The sequence below is a fragment of the Podarcis muralis genome, chromosome 17 (genome assembly GCF_964188315.1).
Source record: "Podarcis muralis chromosome 17, rPodMur119.hap1.1, whole genome shotgun sequence".
Classification (NCBI taxonomy): Eukaryota; Metazoa; Chordata; class Lepidosauria; order Squamata; family Lacertidae; genus Podarcis; species Podarcis muralis.
This window is the reverse complement of record NC_135671.1, coordinates 18,276,745-18,294,836: the sequence shown is the minus strand read 5'-3', so window position 1 is coordinate 18,294,836 and position 18,092 is coordinate 18,276,745. Positions and strand designations below refer to the sequence as shown.

The following is an 18,092-nucleotide window of genomic DNA, read 5'->3' as shown; positions in this document are numbered from 1 at the left end:
ACCAAGATTTCTGCCTGCTTCTCAATAAGTTCACCCGGGGGAAGGTCTCAATGAATCGAACGGGGCACATTTCACAGATTTGCTTAGTGAGTTTACACAGCCTTATTCCACGTGATGCGCGGTATCCCACGCGCCTGGATGGAGTTCAGCACAACTTTCAACTGACTCTCGCTTTTAGGTGGCGGGCGATCAACTTCGGGGTCAAAAGGCCACGCCGGCGGGGTGGCAGGATCCTTCGGACCCCTCCCATCCGGTCACCCACACCGGCGAAGCGTCGTCGGTGGGAAGCGAGGCCCCCGGGTCCATTGCTTGAGAGGCAGTCTGGGGTCTCGCCGCGGCCGGGTCAGCATCGGCCGCCGCTTGGCTCCTGCGATTGCCGCAGCCTCCTCGTCCTGTCGCTTTGCGCAGGGAAAAGAAGCAAGCAAGATCGCCGAAAGGGAAGCGCCACTTCTTCGACGCCACTTTCCCCCTCGAGAAAAACCGCGCCCGAGGTTGCAACTCCGCGCACACGGGAGCAAGGCCCCCCTACTCCACCAACAACTCAGCGCGGAGGATCTAGCTAGAAGAACCCAAAATGTTTATGCGGGAGTAAGCCGCAAGGGCGCCAGGAGGCACTGACTCCCTAGGCAGCTGGCACAGGGGCAAAGCCGTCGAGTCCCGTCTCTTTCTTGCAACAAGGCCACCCAACCGCGCCGCTCTGCCTTTGGGGCTTGGGTGCTAATCACAGCTGCGGGCTGCGAAGCCTTGAGGGAGCCCCCTGACTTCAGAGAAAGCAGGCGTCCACAGAGGCTGCTGTAGCCTTGCCGCTTATCTGCTCCTAAACGAATGGAGACGGGTCCGTGCCGTTTGCTCTGACTCTGTTATACTCTGCACATGGTCAGAGACGCGCGACGGGCCTCGCCAGAAATGCCAGTGTGGTGTAGTGGTTAAGAGAGGTAGTCTCGTAATCTGGTGAACGGGGTTCGAGTCATCGATCCTCCACATGCAGCTGCTGGGTGACCTTGGGCTAGTCACACTTATTTGAAGTCTCTCAGCCCCACTCACCCCACAGTGCGGGAGGAAGGGAAAGGAGAATGTTAGCCGCTTTGAGACTCCTTCGGGTGGTGATAAAGCGGGATATCAAATCCAAACTCTTCTCTTCTTCTTCTCTGCAAGAACAGGAGACGCGGGCAAGGAAAACACTGCTGGATCAGGCCCGTTAATCCCACTTAGCGAGGCAGCTGGCCGCCTCGCCCTCGGTGGAAACCGCACGTCGGCGAGAAGCATTCGGGAGCCTTTAGGATGGCTCGCTTTCTGTCCGGCTGCGTCCCGTCCAGCAGCGCGCAAACGCCTCCGGCGGGGGCCTGCTCGGCCGCGGCGTTTCCCAAGGCTACAGCCCGGGCCGGACGGCCTCCGAGGCAAGCAGGAGAGAGGCGCTTAAGCTGCGGGGATCCCGCAGACTTAGTGGGCTTTAGCAGGGGGATAAACCGAGAATCTTTTGCCCAAAGCAACTTTGTCCTCCGGGGGCTCAACAAGAAGCCTCCCTTCTGCGCCCAGGGAATAGGATCCCCACGCTGCAGCCATGCCGAGGTCCCCCATCTCGTCCCCAGAGCCTTGTAGTTTTGGGTCACAAACTGGAGCCGCTGCTTGTCTGCTCCCTTGGCATCCTGTCCGCAACGTCAGCCCGGGAGTCTCCCGTGGCCTACCGGGCAGCAGTCTTCCTCTTAGGCTCGCCTGGCAGGAGAAAGGGCGTCGTCCCCCCTCCAGGCCGCCGGTATTTATTCGCCAGAAACAGAGAGGGCGAGCGGGGCCTTCCCTGGGCGAAGGCTTCCCCAGCAGGATGGCATTCGTGGCGAGCCTGCCTTTGGAGGGTGCCCTTTACCAACCGTCCTGGGGCAGCAGCAGGCAGCACCGTCGGGGGGCACACATACTGCACCTGCACGTCAAACCCCTGGCGCATAGAAGTCAACTCCTAGGGGCTGAGATGTCTTCTACCCCACCAATAAAATATTGATGGGCATTGCCATTTAAACGGTGTGCGTGCACGACCTTATATGATCGATTATGCGGAACAGGGCTTACCTGGGCACCCCCCAATATTTTATTCAAGTTGGCACCCCTGCCCTGCAGCGACCCTATTTTAGTTCACGAGAGAAAGATTTCACAAAGTTTAGCTAGTGAAATAATCTCTCAGCCTCGGAGGAGAAAGAGGATGCGTGTGTTTATTTATTTATTTATTTATTATTATTATTATTATTATTATTATTATTATTATTATTACAGTGGTACCTCGGGTTACAGACGCTTCAGGTTACAGACTCCGCTAACCCAGAAATAGTACCTCAGGTTAAAGAACAGTTTCAGGTTAAGAACGGACCTCCAGAACTAATTAAGTTCTTAACCCGAGGTACCACTGTATTCCAAATCACAGTTCCGTAGGAGGTAAATATGTTTAGGCACGTTGACATTCTCCCTTTGTATGCGAGACGCTGGGTAGGTTAGAACGTGGTGCTGATAACGCCTAGTACTAGGTTGCTGGTTCCACATCCCTGCGTTTTAGGGGGTTGGACTAGATGATCCTTGGGGGTACCTTCCCAACCCACGACTTCGGAGCTTCAGGTGCCGTGCTTGGACATGGGCACGTTCGCATCCGAATACCCCTGGGCGTGCACGAAGTTGGTACAGTATACTGGAGCTAACCAACATGCAACAGTTTGTGTGCTGAAGGCAGGCGAACCGGGGAAGGAAATAGCCCTGCGGCTCCCCTCCCCGCTGTATCCGAAAGGGGGCTGCTCTCGAAAGTGAAAACCGTCCCGCTTCTCCTTCAAGAAAGGGGTGGCATTTAAACCTCTTGGGACGTCGCTCTCTCCCCAGCACAGAGTCATCCTGCAAACGATTGCGCCCAAGCGATCGACATCCGCGAGCGAAGTTTTTTGACTGCGTCTCCTTTTCTTCCAGAGAGCGCCTGACTTTCCAAGGGAGATCCTGGAAAGAATAAGGAAAAAACCAAAACAAAACTGGGCAGCCCCCACCCCGTCTTCTCCCTGCTGCACTCTTGCCATATTTCACACCATATTCTTGATGGAAAGCTTCCTCCCCCCCCCCCCCCCGCTTTACCAGTTTAGCACGGCCAGTTTGGGAGTCGCTCAGAGTCGAGGGAAGAGGCAAAAGTTGTCCTGGAAGAGAGAAGGATGCCTGCAGCAGAGAAGCCGCAGCGCAGGCGCCCTTTTCTCTCTGTGCCCGGCGTCGAGGGACCGCCGGGGGTTTTGCTAAACTCCGGAAGGTGGCACAGGCAGCAAGCGGGAAGAAGGTGCCTCTGCAAGGAGGCGGCCGCGGGGACCCCGTCTGGGAACCCCCGAAGGTCAAGGTTTGGGCCAGCTACCGCGCACCGGTTCTCTTGCAGGCCTAGGGAAAGGGACCCCCGCCCCCTGGCGTCGGAGAATTGCAAGTGCTCGCGGCGGCCGCGCGACAGGGAAGCGGCGCGTTTCCCTCCCGAGGAATTCAAACAAACAAATCACCGACGTTTCACACGCAGTCCAGAAGCTCGGGGACGGCCTGAGACCTACTGGCAAAGCTAGGCAAGAAAATGTGAAGGCAGGCTAGCCGTTTTCATTAAACAAACAAACAAACAAACAAACAAACAAACAAACAAACAAACAAACAAACCACCTTGTAGATTGCAACGGGGGAATGGGAAGGAAATTGCTGTTTTAAGGTGCCAGATCTGCACCCCGGAAATGCACGTCTCTCTACCTGCGCAGATTTTCTTTCTATCCTGCTGCCTCCCCCACCCAGAAGACCACACCCTCTTTTCTCAGCCCCTGTGAAAGCAAACGAAGCACAAAGCCCCAAACTTTCCTAGAGCCCCTTCTCCCCCACAGGTATGCAAAGGAAACGGGTCAAAGGGAGGAAAACATGCAAACGTTTTATATAAATTTACTCCAACTGTGCAGTTAATTTCAACTGAAGAACGTGGATACTGTGGTAACAGCATTTATGGTTTTTTTTATATAGAAAAACAGCAAGCAAACCCCCTTGAGCAAGCAGAAACCAACAACTGAATTATTTTGGGGTTATATTATTTATTTCCCACCTTTTGCCTCAAAGAGCAGACGGTGGCAAATGTGGCCTCCCCCCCCCTCCCCCATTTTATCCTCACAACAACCCCCTCCTCTGCCTCTTGAAAGTATAGGAGCCCGCTTTAATATATTCCAGAATGATCATAAGATTGTAATGTCGCCCATCACACCAAGGCTGGCATCCTATGCATAGTGACATAGAAGTAAGGCCCACTGAAAACAATGGGATTTTCTTCTGAGTAAATGTGTAAGGGATTTTACTGCAAGGCTTCTATTTCCCTGCTTGTTGAAATTCTGGATTTAATAGAAAGGCAAATAAGGGGCTTATTGAGTTGTGTTTGAAGGGAGTCACTTTACCTTGAAAAAATAAAAGCAGGACTCCGAATCGTAGTGTCCCAGTCTTAAAAGCATTTCTTTTGAATTAGGTCCCATTGACTTTAATGAAACATATATCCTCATTTGTGTGTTTTGGATTTCTGCCTTAGCTTATTACTAATGGCACTGTTATTGTTGTAAATTATCACCAACACATACAAGGTTCATAAACTGTGAGTCATGCTATTGTGTTTGGCAAAGTGGAGAGATGACTCTGTTCCTACTATTGGCATGGCCTGGAAAATCATGGGCGACAGTAGCCACTAGAGGGCAGCTGGCTTTTCAATTATCTGGAGATTAATAATAATAATAATAATAATAATAATATACTGCCCATCATCTGAAGATCAGAGGGCGGTTCACAACATAAAAATACAAAATGAGGACACCAAATACATATCAAAACTAAACAAAAACAAACCATTACCCCCCCCCCCACAAACACATTTAAAAGGCCAAAGAATCTTAATCTACCCAAAGCCTAGTTACAGAGTGACATTTTTGCCTGGTGCCTAAATATATGTAATGAAGGCTCCAGGTGAGCCTTGCTGGGGAGAGTGTTCCACAAATGGGGGGCCACCACAGAAAAGGCTCGTTTTTGACTTGTCGCCCTCCAAACGACTCATGGGGGAAGCACACAAAGAAGAGCCTCAGATGATGACCACACAGCCCCAGTCTCTTCTCAGTTGGTCCCACCTGCTTGCTGTCTTACATACAGCCAGCCTGGGGGTGGCACTGCCTGTCGGTGTCCTCCTCCTGAGTTGCAACATTGCTCTTGCAAAGCTCAGCGTAGAGCAGGATGAGTATAAAACTAGAATTTGTTGATTTTACAATGTCTTTGTAGATAAACCTTAAACTTCTTCCAGTCCTCTTCCACCTGCTCTTCTCCTTGATCTCGAATTCTGCCGGTCATCTCTGCCAGTTCCATATAGTCTATTACTTGCATCTGCCATTCTTCCAAGGTGGGTAGGTCTTGCGTCTTCCAATGCTTTGCAATAAGTATTCTTGCTGCTGCTGTAGCATACATAAAAAAGGTTCTGTCCTTCTTTGTTAAGGGCTTTGAAAATGTAAGGAAGGGGTTCTTGCGACCAAGATGAGTAGAATGTAATGGGAAGGATAAAAGTTGAGTATAAGCAATTGATGATTTGCTGAATTAGCTTTTAAAAATAAGAATACAAGAAGGGAAGGTGGGTGGAAGCAAAGAAAATAAGGTACTGAAAGTTACAATGCAAGAAAAAGTATCTTTTTAGTGTTATTTTTATATTTTACTCTTTTTTTTCTTTTTCTTTTTGGTTTTCTCTTGTTTTTGATGTTTGTTATATGAATTGTTGTTCTTTTCGTTTTTCTGTTGAATGTTTGTTTGATGTTGTTAATGTTTGAAAATTTGAATAAATATTATTATAAATAAAAAAATAAAAATAAAACTAGAATTTGTTGGCTCCACCTGTAGTTGGGAGACAGAAGTGCCTGGCGTGCTCTGGTCCATGGGGTCATGAAGAGTCGGACATGACTAAACGACTAAACAACAAAACAACAAAACCTGTAGTTGGCTCTGACGCCCCTCTACTGTTGACTTCCCTGCCTTCTGCCCTACCAGTCGCAATGGGCAACAGCCACCACTGTTACCCACTTTGAGCAATCCCTAATCTGGTGTCCTGCAGATGCTTTGAACTTCAACTCCCATCATCCCTGACCATTGGCCATGCTGGCTGTGGCTGACGAGAGCTGTAATCTAAAACACATGGGGGGAAAACACTGTGTTTGAAGAATGCTCATCAAATCCACCAACAGAGTCTGCAATAGCAATAATTTAAATCTGACTGATAACTGACTTGAAAATTTTGAGGGGGACTAATATTTCCTGCCTCTGGTATCACACACATGTAATATCTGCTCAGCCAATCCTTTTGCAGAGAAACAAATTATTGCAAAGTCACCCCAAACCTCCAGCACTCTCTCCTCCAAATGTCATTGACCCCTTGAACTTCCCATTGTTTGGCGAAGGGAGAGTGTGAAACAATACCCTGGCTTGGGAAGAGAGTCTGTATCATGGTCTTCCTGCTCTCAAATGATATAAATATAAATTTGCATCTACATTTATAATTGTGCTGCTCTTTTATGCAGTCTTTGGACCAGAAATATTTTTCCCTTCAGAAACACAACATCTGTAATTGTCAGGTTCATATTTTTTTTTTAAAAAAGCACTCCATTAGTATTGCAATATTTCATTACACAAACACACATTTTATCTATCCAGAGGGGTTCAAGTAAAGGTTACTTGTGTGTGCTAATTCCTAATGGGTCCAATTCTGGCAACAAGTAACCATTTTCTAGGATCTCAGCATGGCCAAGAGCACTGGAGTTTGTTTGAACTGTCTCTTCAGACTGAATTATCACAAAAATATAAGCCAGTTCTCGCAATAATTTTCTAAGAATCACATCATGGTAGTGAGTTTCTTGTTATCCAACAATCCACCATAAGGCGAAAATTTACGCCTGCACCTTGGGAATCCCTGAAGTTGGAGGAATACCGTTATATCACACACAGCTTGCAAGAAAACACACAGGAAAGGGCAGGTGGGCACCTGAATGTAATACCCAACCAGTTCCATAGCTTAACAAGGAGAAAGTTCCATTGGGAACAATACCTCTAGAGAAATAGCTCCTGTAGGAGAGAAAGGATTTTGGTCTCCGTCATTAAACATCATTGGGAAACACTTGCCTGTGAGTGCTCCATTTGGAGAACAGCCTTTAGCAAAGGTGTCATGGGATTTGAAGACACTCGAACTCAGGACACAAGGGAGAAATGTGCTAAGAGGAAGGCATGCTTGGCAAAACCTCACTGTGATCAACTCCCGCCCGGAAACCAATGTCCCCAATGTGGAAAGACGTGTGGGTTAGGGTTAGGGAATTAGCCCCCACAGTCACTTACAAACTCATTGTTAAAACTGTGTTTATGGAAGACAATCTTACTCGGCTATGAGTGATCACCAAAGAAGAAGAAGAAGAAGAAGAAGAAGAAGAAGAAGAAGAAGAAGAAGAAGAAGAAGAAGAAGAGGAAGAAGAAGAAGAAAATGATAATAATCTTCTGATAATGATTATTTTGTATCATGATGTCTGAAATAAGGATGGAGCTAGGTAAAGGCATTGGCTGGCATCACAGTTTTCTCCACATCATGATTTTTGCATAGTGCACACATACAAATCACAATATTGCCAGGTCAAAAATGCTGAAATCGATATCACAATATGGATCAGTTTTGGATGGCATATCCATATATTGCTGGGCCCTAAATGCAATACATCTAAGACAGAGGTTTCCAACTTTTGGAGTCCACCCCCCCGGACTAATTACATTCTTTCTGTGACACCCTTGTGGGGCTCAGGAGCCCAGTTATGTCCCCCCTTGCTTGCAGAGCTGGCAGCCTCTCACGCTTTCTCAAACACCCTCCCTTGTGGGGTGTTCCCTCAGCTTCCTATCTTCTCCCCTCTCCTCAGGAGTGCTCTGGGCAGCCACAGCTGTTGCCCCTGGTCTCTGAACTGCCTGCCCCTGCCCCAAAGAAAAGCTATATAGCCTGTGCATCAGTAGCCAAGGAGAAAAGAGGCATCACCATCACTAGTAGTGTCACAGGTGGTAGGAGAAGCGTTAGAACCAAAGGGGAGTCAGTACCAGCGAGGTGACCGACAACAAAGCAGGTGAGAAGCAGGCATTGCTGATATTGCATGCCAGAACTAGGGGCAGAACTGAAGTCCAAGTGAGTAAAAGATCTCAAGAAAGTCCTACTCCCCCCCCCCCAACCAAAGATTTGACATTGCTCCTTTCTGGCCCCTGTGATTGGTAGAGGTGGGTGAATGGTAACATTGCATTGGCATCACCCTGTTATCCCGGCTTAGATCCCTGACATCTGTGGGATGTGATACATAAGTAGCAGTCAAATACAACATTCCCTGTTTTCCTAGAGTGGACATGCAAGGGGATGTTTGGTGCAGCCAGTCAGAACTTCCTGTTTCCTCCTGGGCTGGGACACACTTCCTCTTGCATGTGACTAGAGGTGGGCATGGCTTTACCTGTGCAGGTAACAAAAGCACAGGGCACACAGCCTCTCTCTCTTCCTTTTGGACTTCATTGTTGGACCAGTAGCTTTTTAGCTAGAGATGTCCTGTTGGCTTTTAGCCAACAGAGGACAAAGAGACTACAGTGGTACCTCAGGTTACAGAAGCTTCAGGTTACAGACTCCGCTAACCCAGAAATAGTACTTTGGATTAAGAACTTTGCTTCAGGATGAGAACAGAAATTGTGCGGCGGTGGCAGTGGGAGGCCCCATTAGCTAAAGTGGTACCTCAGGTTAAGAATGGACCTCCAGAATGAATTAGGTTCTTAACCCGAGGTACCACTGTATCTCCATATGGGATAGACTCACTGGTATATATCTGTAACTAAGTCTGCCTTCAGGGATCCATCTTTGAACTGATGCTGCTGTGAGGAAACTACTTTAATATATCTTAAATAAGATTGTGGCATGTTTATTCTTTCAAGAGGGAAATAAGAGATCTTACCAGGAATCTATATTGAGAAGCTTAAACAAGCCTATAACCAGCTACCCACTGTGCGCTTGAAAGCGGAATGGTAAAACTCTGCTAATTTATAGAACTTGCTAGTGCAAGTTAGGAAGGATATTAATAAACAATATATCCTCTTCTCCCTCCCTGAACATTCCCACATCAGCGTATCCATCAGGATCCATCAGCGTAAGAGGACCGCTGATTGGTACCCTTCACCCCTCCAGCCAGCGTAAGTGGAGTACCAGATTGCACTGTAAAGTCTCCATGTAAAAAAGCAAGAATCAAACAAGGGGTTAAATCTGCGAGCCCATTTTTGTTCCCAAGTTGGGAACAAGCAGGTTTAATAAAAAGGAAAGTAGAAAGTGGTGTTGGGTTACATGAGCCTGTATTAAAGAGCCTGAACAAAAAAACTGCTGGAGGGAAAGGCTTGCACCTTTGATCCTTAACACTTTCAGTACTAATATAAAACCATGTTTAGTTATTTATCTATCAAGAATATCCAAAATAACGTATAATATATATGATTTGGCTGCTTTATACCAAATGGAATACATGAATAACACTGCTGGAAGAGTGTTCTTTGCTAAGCCAGTTTTCATTGCAATGAACAAATGTTAGTCCACCTTCTTTCGTTCTTACAAAATACATTAAATAGCATACCTGTGCATCTTATTTTCCCATTCTTGTATTGTGGACATCTTTCTTATTCACAACATACAACATCCTTTCTGCTCCAGCTCCTAACATATCAAACACTTCTCAGGAACCTATATGTATGATTTTCCTATCAATCATTCAAAATATCAAAGGTTTGGAATTCATAAGTATCCTAGTCATTTTAATACTGGTTGTGTGGTTGTTGTTGTTTTTTGCTATGCAAATAGGTATGTGCTATACAAGAATAAAATTGAGAAGGCCCTGCCACAGCATGATAAAAGGTAACAGACCCCTGCATGGTTAAGTCCAGTCAAAGGCGACTCGGGGGTTGCGGTGTTCAACTCGCTTTTAGGCTGAGGGAGCCAGCATTTGTCCACAGACAGCTTTCCGGGTCATGTGACCAGCATGACTAAACCGCTTCTGGCACAATGGGACACCATGACAGAAGCCAGAGGGCACAGAAACACTGTTTACCTTCCTGCCACAGTGGTACCTATTTATCTACTCACACTGGTGTGCTTTCGAACTGCTAGGTTGCAGGAGCTGGGACAGAGCAATGGGAGCTCACTCCATTGCAGGAATTTGAACCTCCGACCTTCCAATCAGTAAGCCCAAGAGGCTCAGTGTTTTAGACCACAGCACCACCCGCACCATACCCTCCAACATTTCTCTGATGAAAATAGGGACGTTGATAATAACAACATTTATACCCTGCCCATCTGACTGGGTTGCGCCAGCCACTCTGGGTGGCTTCCAACATATATGAAAACAGAATAAAACATTTAAAAACTTCCCTTTACAGGGCTGCCTTCAGATGTCTTCTATAAGTTTTACAGCAGTTACTTATCTCCTTGGCTCAGGGGTCGCATAACTCCAAACTGTCCAGCATTTCTCTAATAGAAATAGTGACATCACATTCAACATTAGGAGTCAAGGCTCTGAAGGCTGCTCTGTTTAAACTTACCTATGAGGCAGAGGCTTCCCATGGTGATCTGCAGTGTTCAATTGTAACATTTAGCATGGCCTGGTATATGGATCCTCTCAAATGCATAGAAGGTTTTTTGTACCAGTGCCTGACACTATTTTAGAAAGAGTGGCCGACTGCACTAGAGATTACAGTGGGGAAATGAAATGCCACTATTCTGTGTGGGATGTGATACATAAGTAGCAGTCAAGTACAACTTTCCTTGTTTTCCTAGAGTGGACATGCAGGGGAATGTTTGGTCCAGCCAGTTGAAAACTTCCTGTTTCCTCATGGCTGGGACATACTTCCTTTGCATGCGACGAGAGGTGGGTGTGACCTTACCTGTCCAGGTAACAAAAGGGACAAGGCACACAGCTCTCTCTCTCTCTCTCTCTCTCTCTCCCTGACTTCCTCCGTTGTTGGAGCAGCTTTTCGCTAAAGATGCTCTGTTGGCTTCCAGCCAACAGAGGACACTGGGATCATTCCTCCATATGGGGTAGATCCACATGTACATATTTGTAACTAAGTCTGCCTTCAGGGATCATACTGTGCTCTGCCTGATGTAAGTAAACTTCTTTCATTGACTTTGAATAAGATTATGGTATCTTTATTCTTTTAAGAGGGATTTAATGGAACTTACCAGGAACATAGGGACGTGGGTGGTGCTGTGGGTTAAACCACAGAGCCTAGGACTTGTCGATCAGAAGGTCAGCGGTTTGAATCCCCACAATGGGGTGAGCTCCTGTCGTTAAGTCCCAGCTCCTGCCCACTTAGCAGTTCGAAAGCACATCAAAGTGCAAGTAGATAAATAGGTACCGCTCCAGCGGGAAGGTAAATGGCATTTCCGTGCGCTACTCTGGTTCGCCAGAAGTGGCTTAGTCATGCTGGCCACATGACCTGGAAGCTGTACGCCAGCTCCCTCGGCCAATAAAGCAAGATGAGTGCCACAACCCAAGAGTCGGCCACGACCGGACCTAATGGTCAGGGGTCCCTTTACCTTTACCTTACCAGGAACATACAATTCAGTCTAAGACAGACTGAATTGAATAATAGCGAGAGGCTTACACAAGCCTGCAACCAGCTATCTGCTGTGCATGTAAAAAGGGGAATGTAAACTCTGCTAAGTAAAGGAACTTGCTAGAACAAGTTATGAAGGATATTAATAAACAATAGATCCTCTCCTGCCTCCCTGAACATTCCCACATTCTGAAGGGGCTTCCTATGTAGATAAGGAATACTCATGATACACTCTGTAAGGGATGAGTGTCTGAGAGAAGAATCTGAGCCTCTTTTGGCAAGCAGTCTCAACTTGCTAAGGGAGACCCAACGCAGCTGTAGATGATACCTCAATTTGTCATCAGAACAAACTACCACACAGAGAAGGAACAACATATTGTGTCTTCTGCAATAATCCCACGGCATATGCACAAACACATGTGACCAAACAAAGAACACAAAATGACAGAAAAGTCTCACGTCCACTAAAAAATGTTCTGTCTCATTCAGAGCCCCAAAAGCACCATGACCTACTAACGAGAGAGAGATCAAGAAAGGAAATCTTCATCCTCACACCCATCCGAAAAAAGGAAGTCAACTATGCTGTAAATGGTTAATATGTTTTACTGCTCAATTTCCTCTAGCAGTGATTCGCTCTCCAAGTGCAGAAAAGAAATAGGGGATGATAGGGGAGGGCCCTTCATATCTCGCTGCCATTAGTAGTGAAAGCTCTGTGGCAAGCAAAAAGAACTGTATATATAAACATATCGGAATTATGGATGGGGAGTGTGGGGATGCGGAGGACGGGGGGCGTCTACTGATATGTCTCCCTTTAGATGCTCATGATCAAAGTCTAGCACTGCCATTAGATAATCAATCTGCAGTTGCCTACATAAAAACCTGGGCAGCATGCAGTCTCCATCGCTTTCAACAGAGGCTTTAGACATCTGAAACTGGGCACTCACCCAAACATTTAGATCTACTCGCAATATTACATACCAGAAAAGGCAGCTCAAAATCTGAGGCCCTCCATTTTATTTGCAGCGAAGAAAAAGCGAAGGACTGCCTTCTGAGAAAGGCAGCCTAGCCCACCCCCCTTTCATGCTATCGAGATGTGTATAAAAATCTAGACGACTTGGAAGCCATGTGACCTTTCCTCAGCTGAAAAAGGGCCTCAGAGACCTTCACACCTTCTGATTCTAATGCATAATATTGTGCTAACCCAGCTAAAGAGATATGTGCATGTAGGAATTTCAGCCTAATAAAATGCCCTCCAGGAATTAAGAGATTTAGAAAAAAACACACATAAATAATTTGAAGTTCTTTTTAAATGTCTCTTGTTTCTAAGGCAGCCTCTTTTGCAATCATCTTATCAAGGCTATCACTTGATAAGTGCAGTACTAGAAATGAGTCCTAAACTGCCATGGCACTGATCTCAAGCCAACTCTATTTATGCACAAACAATATGATACCATAGGACCAGTTGCGCTAGAACATGATGGGGCCCATTCTACCCCAAGCTATAGGGTACTGGTGGTCTGTATCATTAACCCATATGTATTTGGATATGCATCTGGTTTATGATCACAGTTCCTAATTCAAGAGGTGATACACGTGATTATGCCTGTGTCCCAAATTAGGGTAAACTTTAAAACTAAGTCTCCTACAGATTAAAGTGCAACATTCCCACTGTTAGCAGCTAGGCATGCACAATGTTTTTGCCAATGCTATACCAAGTATGATTACAGTCTATTTAGGATGGTTTGGAGGTCATCCTCTGAGCATGCGCACACTATGTTGTCTTTAGCATACTGAAGCTCTATGATGGAAGTTACAGTAACCTTACTCTTTGCTTTCAGCCTGCTCAGATTGAAGAGCTTTCCATCTGTTCAATATATGATTTCTACTCCGGTGGGGAGTTTCCCTTTGACAAAGTGTAGGATCATGGCAATGAAAATAATGAATAGAGTTGGGGCAATAACACAGCCCTGTTTAACACCTGATCCCACTGTGAATGGTTCGCTTTGAGAGCCGTTGTTATCTGCAGTTGTTGCTGTCATATTATCAAGGAGGAGCCAAATGATTACAGTACATGCAGAAAGAATGTGTGAAATCTGCGCAGCCGCTGGACTCCAATATTTCTCAACGTGACTCCAGTGTTGCAAATGGTACCCACCATTGTCGAAGGAGCCACCCACCTACCGGAAGGCCCAATGGAAGTCTAGCAGGCATGCCTTGTAGAGACCCACACATTTTATGTTGAGGGTTTTATCTGTTCTTTATTCAGAACAGGCTCTCGCATCAACAGCACAAAAAGGAGGCTGGGATCTAAGTGTGCAACTGCACTCCCTATGCTTTTCGTAAGAACATGAGATGAGCCTGCAGGATCAGGCCAATGGCCCACCTGCTCCAGGATCCTGTTCTCACTGTGGCCATGCAGATGACTGAGGGTAGCTTGCAGGCTGCACATGAGAGCAACAGCACTCTGCCCACATGCGATCCAGGAGTGCTCGAGTTTGTGACCTACCTGTATAGCCTCCTTCCCTGTTTTCAGCTGCATTTATTGCATATGGAACTGTGTCTTTGTTGATGCATTCTATTTTTAATTATGAACAGGGCCGTGAGACTGTTGTGGAATACAGTGGTACCTCTGGTTAAGAACTTAATTCATTCTGGAGGTCTTAACCTGAAACTGTTCTTAACCTGAGGTACCATTTTAGCTAATGGGGCCTGCCACTGCCACTGCGCCGCTGCCACGTGATTTCTGTCCTCATCCTGAAGCAAAGTTCTTAACCCAAGTACTATTTCTGGGTTAGCAGAGTCTGTAACCTGAAGCGTCTGTAACCCGAGGTACCATGGTATCTTAATCAACAATAAAATAAATAATGATGAATCGTGTGTTTGTATCAAGGATGGCTAATCCCCGGATCAGGGCCCTAAGAAACCTCTAAGTATATTTGTCTTCGTCCAGCCTGCAAGACTAATTAGGAGTGCCAAGTTAGGCCCTACAATGGGCCATGCCTGCCAGGACACTCTGGCGATCATGGGGGTGGGTGGGTGGCAAAAATCACCCTCCAAGTCTCCCGCCCCACCTAGTGGGCCAGCGCTCCGGCAATCACTATGCAGGGGGCGGGGGGAGAGGAAGGAAAAAATTGCCCTCCAAGGTTCTTGCCCAGCACACTGGCTCTCACTTGGGGCAGCAGGGGATGGTGGCCCCATCAATATTGGGGGTGCTCTGCCTCCAGCCCCAAACTATTGAGCAGGATTAAGCCCCTTGTGCCCCATATACCCAGCACCCCTGAGACTAACCAGTTTTGGTGGCAGCAGCAGCAAAAAAGCCAGATCTATGCAACCCTGAGTTGGTTGAAGCTTAGTGCACTGATGGGGAGGCCCTCCCTGCTCATCAGATCAGTAATTTGAGGAGCAAAGAGGAGAAAGGGCAATAAGGCGCATTTTCAGCATGGGTCAACTGGAGAGGGGAAGGCTGACTAGCCAGTCCTGAATCTTTATTTTTCACACCCTTGTGCCACACTCCAAAATCCTTTATTTCTGCTAAACAGGACAATTTGCCACCACAGATCATATCTCTCTCTATCTATCTATCTATCTATCTATCTATCTATCGTCTGTCTCTAATGCCATGAGTAATGCCCTCTGCCAGAATGTTCCCATTAGAAGTGAGTGCCCAGATCAATACAGGGAGTTGGGCAGAATAATAATATTCCATCTGGCATCACTTCTCTTGGCAGCTCCAAATGGTTGCCTGGAAGAATGCCCAGTCACTGCTATGTGACCACCATGCACTGCTTTCCTTCCAGTGATAAAACCAGAGTATGTGGGGTTTTTTTCCAGAACTACCATGCCATGATGATATACTGCTGCATTCTAAGGCTAATATTGAATCTGCAAAACATGCTTTGCTGGAATTCCATAATGTTTTCTGTACTCAGTACCCATCAGTTCCAGCCCATATTCATTGTAGTTTCCTTGCATCTTTCCCCCGTGAACAGCTCTGCGTGAACCATGGGGTTTTTTTTGTTTTACCCTTGACCTTATTAGAAAGCAAAAAAAAGGTCAATAAGAAACATCACCAATGGCAGTTGCAACAGTGAAAATGCAGACTTGCTAAGTGTCATGACTTCTTGCCATTGGCTCTTGACCATCCCCAAAAACTCACAGAGTCACCCAGAAATATCCAGTTCAAGGGGGAGCCACATTACAGTTGCCTTCTGCACACAAGGAAACAAGGCGCTGCTGCATGTGCAGGGCTGCAAATGAGGCAGATGATAGATTTGAAACCAAGTTTGCAGGACTCAGCACATGATGAGTGAAGATGGGATGCATGTCTAGATTTTTGGTTCTTTCATTCATTTTATTTAGTAGCTTGTTAAAACTTGTGCTGTGTGTTTTGTCTGTTGCCTGGAACACCCGCTCCCAACCAAAAGTGGGATAGAAACCTAAGAGCTTCTTTTCTGAGCCTATTTACTTTTTTCTGCAAGTTCAGCTCAGAGATAAGAATATTTCCAGTCCATGGATACTTGCCCAAACAGTGTGAGTGGAGACACACTGCTTTACCTTATGTTTGGCTATATACCTGAAGTATGCAAGCATCTGTTGCAGTGCATAGAGATTTAAAGTGTACCAGCCAATTAGAAGAATGCATTTCCGTCTTATTGGACTTGGGGCTGACACCATTCTCATGGATTTCAACTGGGCTTGTATTCATAATATGCCTCTCCCCTGAATAATCCCACTTCCACTTGCTGAGTTTTTCAAGAGATGCCTTTCCCAGGATTCCATCTGCAACAAAAATAACAGGAGGAGGAAGAACAGTTACAGAACAGAGCAAGGTTTTCTCTATGGTGGTGTCAAGACTCTAGAACTTTTCCTCTTTCTTCTTTCTGGAGATCTGAAGAGCAGCTTTGATATATTTTATGGTGCATTTTTTGACTGACTATTATTTTATTGTGTTTTATTGTTACTGGAAACCACCTTGGATTTATTTACTTATAGAACAGTGAGACAATATATTTACATACTCAGATTTTGAATGTAAATAAAAAGGTGCCAGGGAAAAAAATCAACCTACGAAATTAGTTTGGTGGGAGCTGCTCTGTTTGTGCAAGCACTGCTGGTCTTTGCTACAATCCTGCATGCAGGTAGGCAAGTACAAGACACACTGAAATAAAGGGGATTTATTTATAAAAACTGATGAAAAATGGCTGGATTTTGGAGTTCACCCAACACTAGTAACAAGATGTCTTTTTATCTACTTCTCAAAAGAGCTATGAAAAGGTGGCATGGTGGTGATTAATGAAATAACTCACTTTCTGCTTTTTTCTGTTACTGGGTGTAAGCTGAGGACCTGTGCCTCCAGGCATTAATTTAGCTCTATATGTCAGTTTCAGTGTTGGTGACATTTTGCATAGTTGACATCTAAAAGAACACAAAATAGCATATGAATGGCTGGTGAACACCCCCCCCCCCCTATTTTCAAGGCGGTCTTCTTACATCCAGACACACTGGAAGAGATAATGATTTAGGGAAATTGTGGTTTTAAGAAACAGCCATAATTTGACACCACCTCAAACTCTCAAAAGGCTGAGGTCAACTTTGTCTCTTGAGATCCTTGGCAGCAGACAGCAGCACACATTCCTAAGCACCTATCCAGCCGGGATGAACACCTAGGCTGAATGGAAGCAGCCCTTCTCTTTAGCCTGAAGTCCAAAGGAGGGCAACTTGCTCGAGCCTTTAGGCCCATGTTCTACGAGGCAAGGGGAAAGATTTATTTCAAGTGCAACACATTTCAGACTAATCCTTCTTTGGGGACACATTTTGCATAAGCTGTTTCCATCAATTGCATGGAACCCTGTAGTAACTCCATACATTAGGCCAAAACATGTCAGGCCTGAAATAAATCTTTCCTCAAGCACCTGATTTCCTGCTAGTGGTGCTTTTTATGATCACATGTCCTACAAGCCCAAATCTTTAATAAGTGTCCAGAACTGACCCTCCCTAACTCTCTCTCTCTCTCTCTCTCTCTCTCTCTCTCTCACACACACACAACACGCTTAAGTGTGTGTGTGTGTGTGTGTGTGTGTGTGTCGGGGGGGGTGAGCTTAAAGGACCACAGCATCCTCACTGGGCCATCTTGCACAGCAGTGCCATTGGCTGTCTGCCAGACAGCAGTCCCGTCCCAAGCTCCTGGGCTTTGGCAGCTTCCTGAATTGTCTTTCCTGCTGCCTGCAGAGATATGCATCTGGGAAACCTATTAGAGGTGTGCTGTTGTCAGAGCCACCTCCAGGAAACCAGAAAGCTTGGTGTGGACGGAGGAGAAAAGGATAACAAAATCCCTTCCTCTCGTCCTGCCCCTTATTTCATGGGCATACATTGTGGTGGGCGGCACTGTGGTCTAAACCACTGAGCCTCTTGGGCTTGCCGATCAGAAGGTCGGCGGTTCGAATCCCTGTGAGCTCCTG

General features: G+C 46.2%; 1 protein-coding gene across 3 annotated transcripts in view; it reads right to left on the bottom strand.

The window, feature by feature from the left end:
• NFIB (nuclear factor I B) overlaps window positions 1–18,092 on the bottom strand; it is a 298,687-nt gene that overhangs the window by 219,353 nt on the left and 61,242 nt on the right. The window lies entirely within an intron of this gene.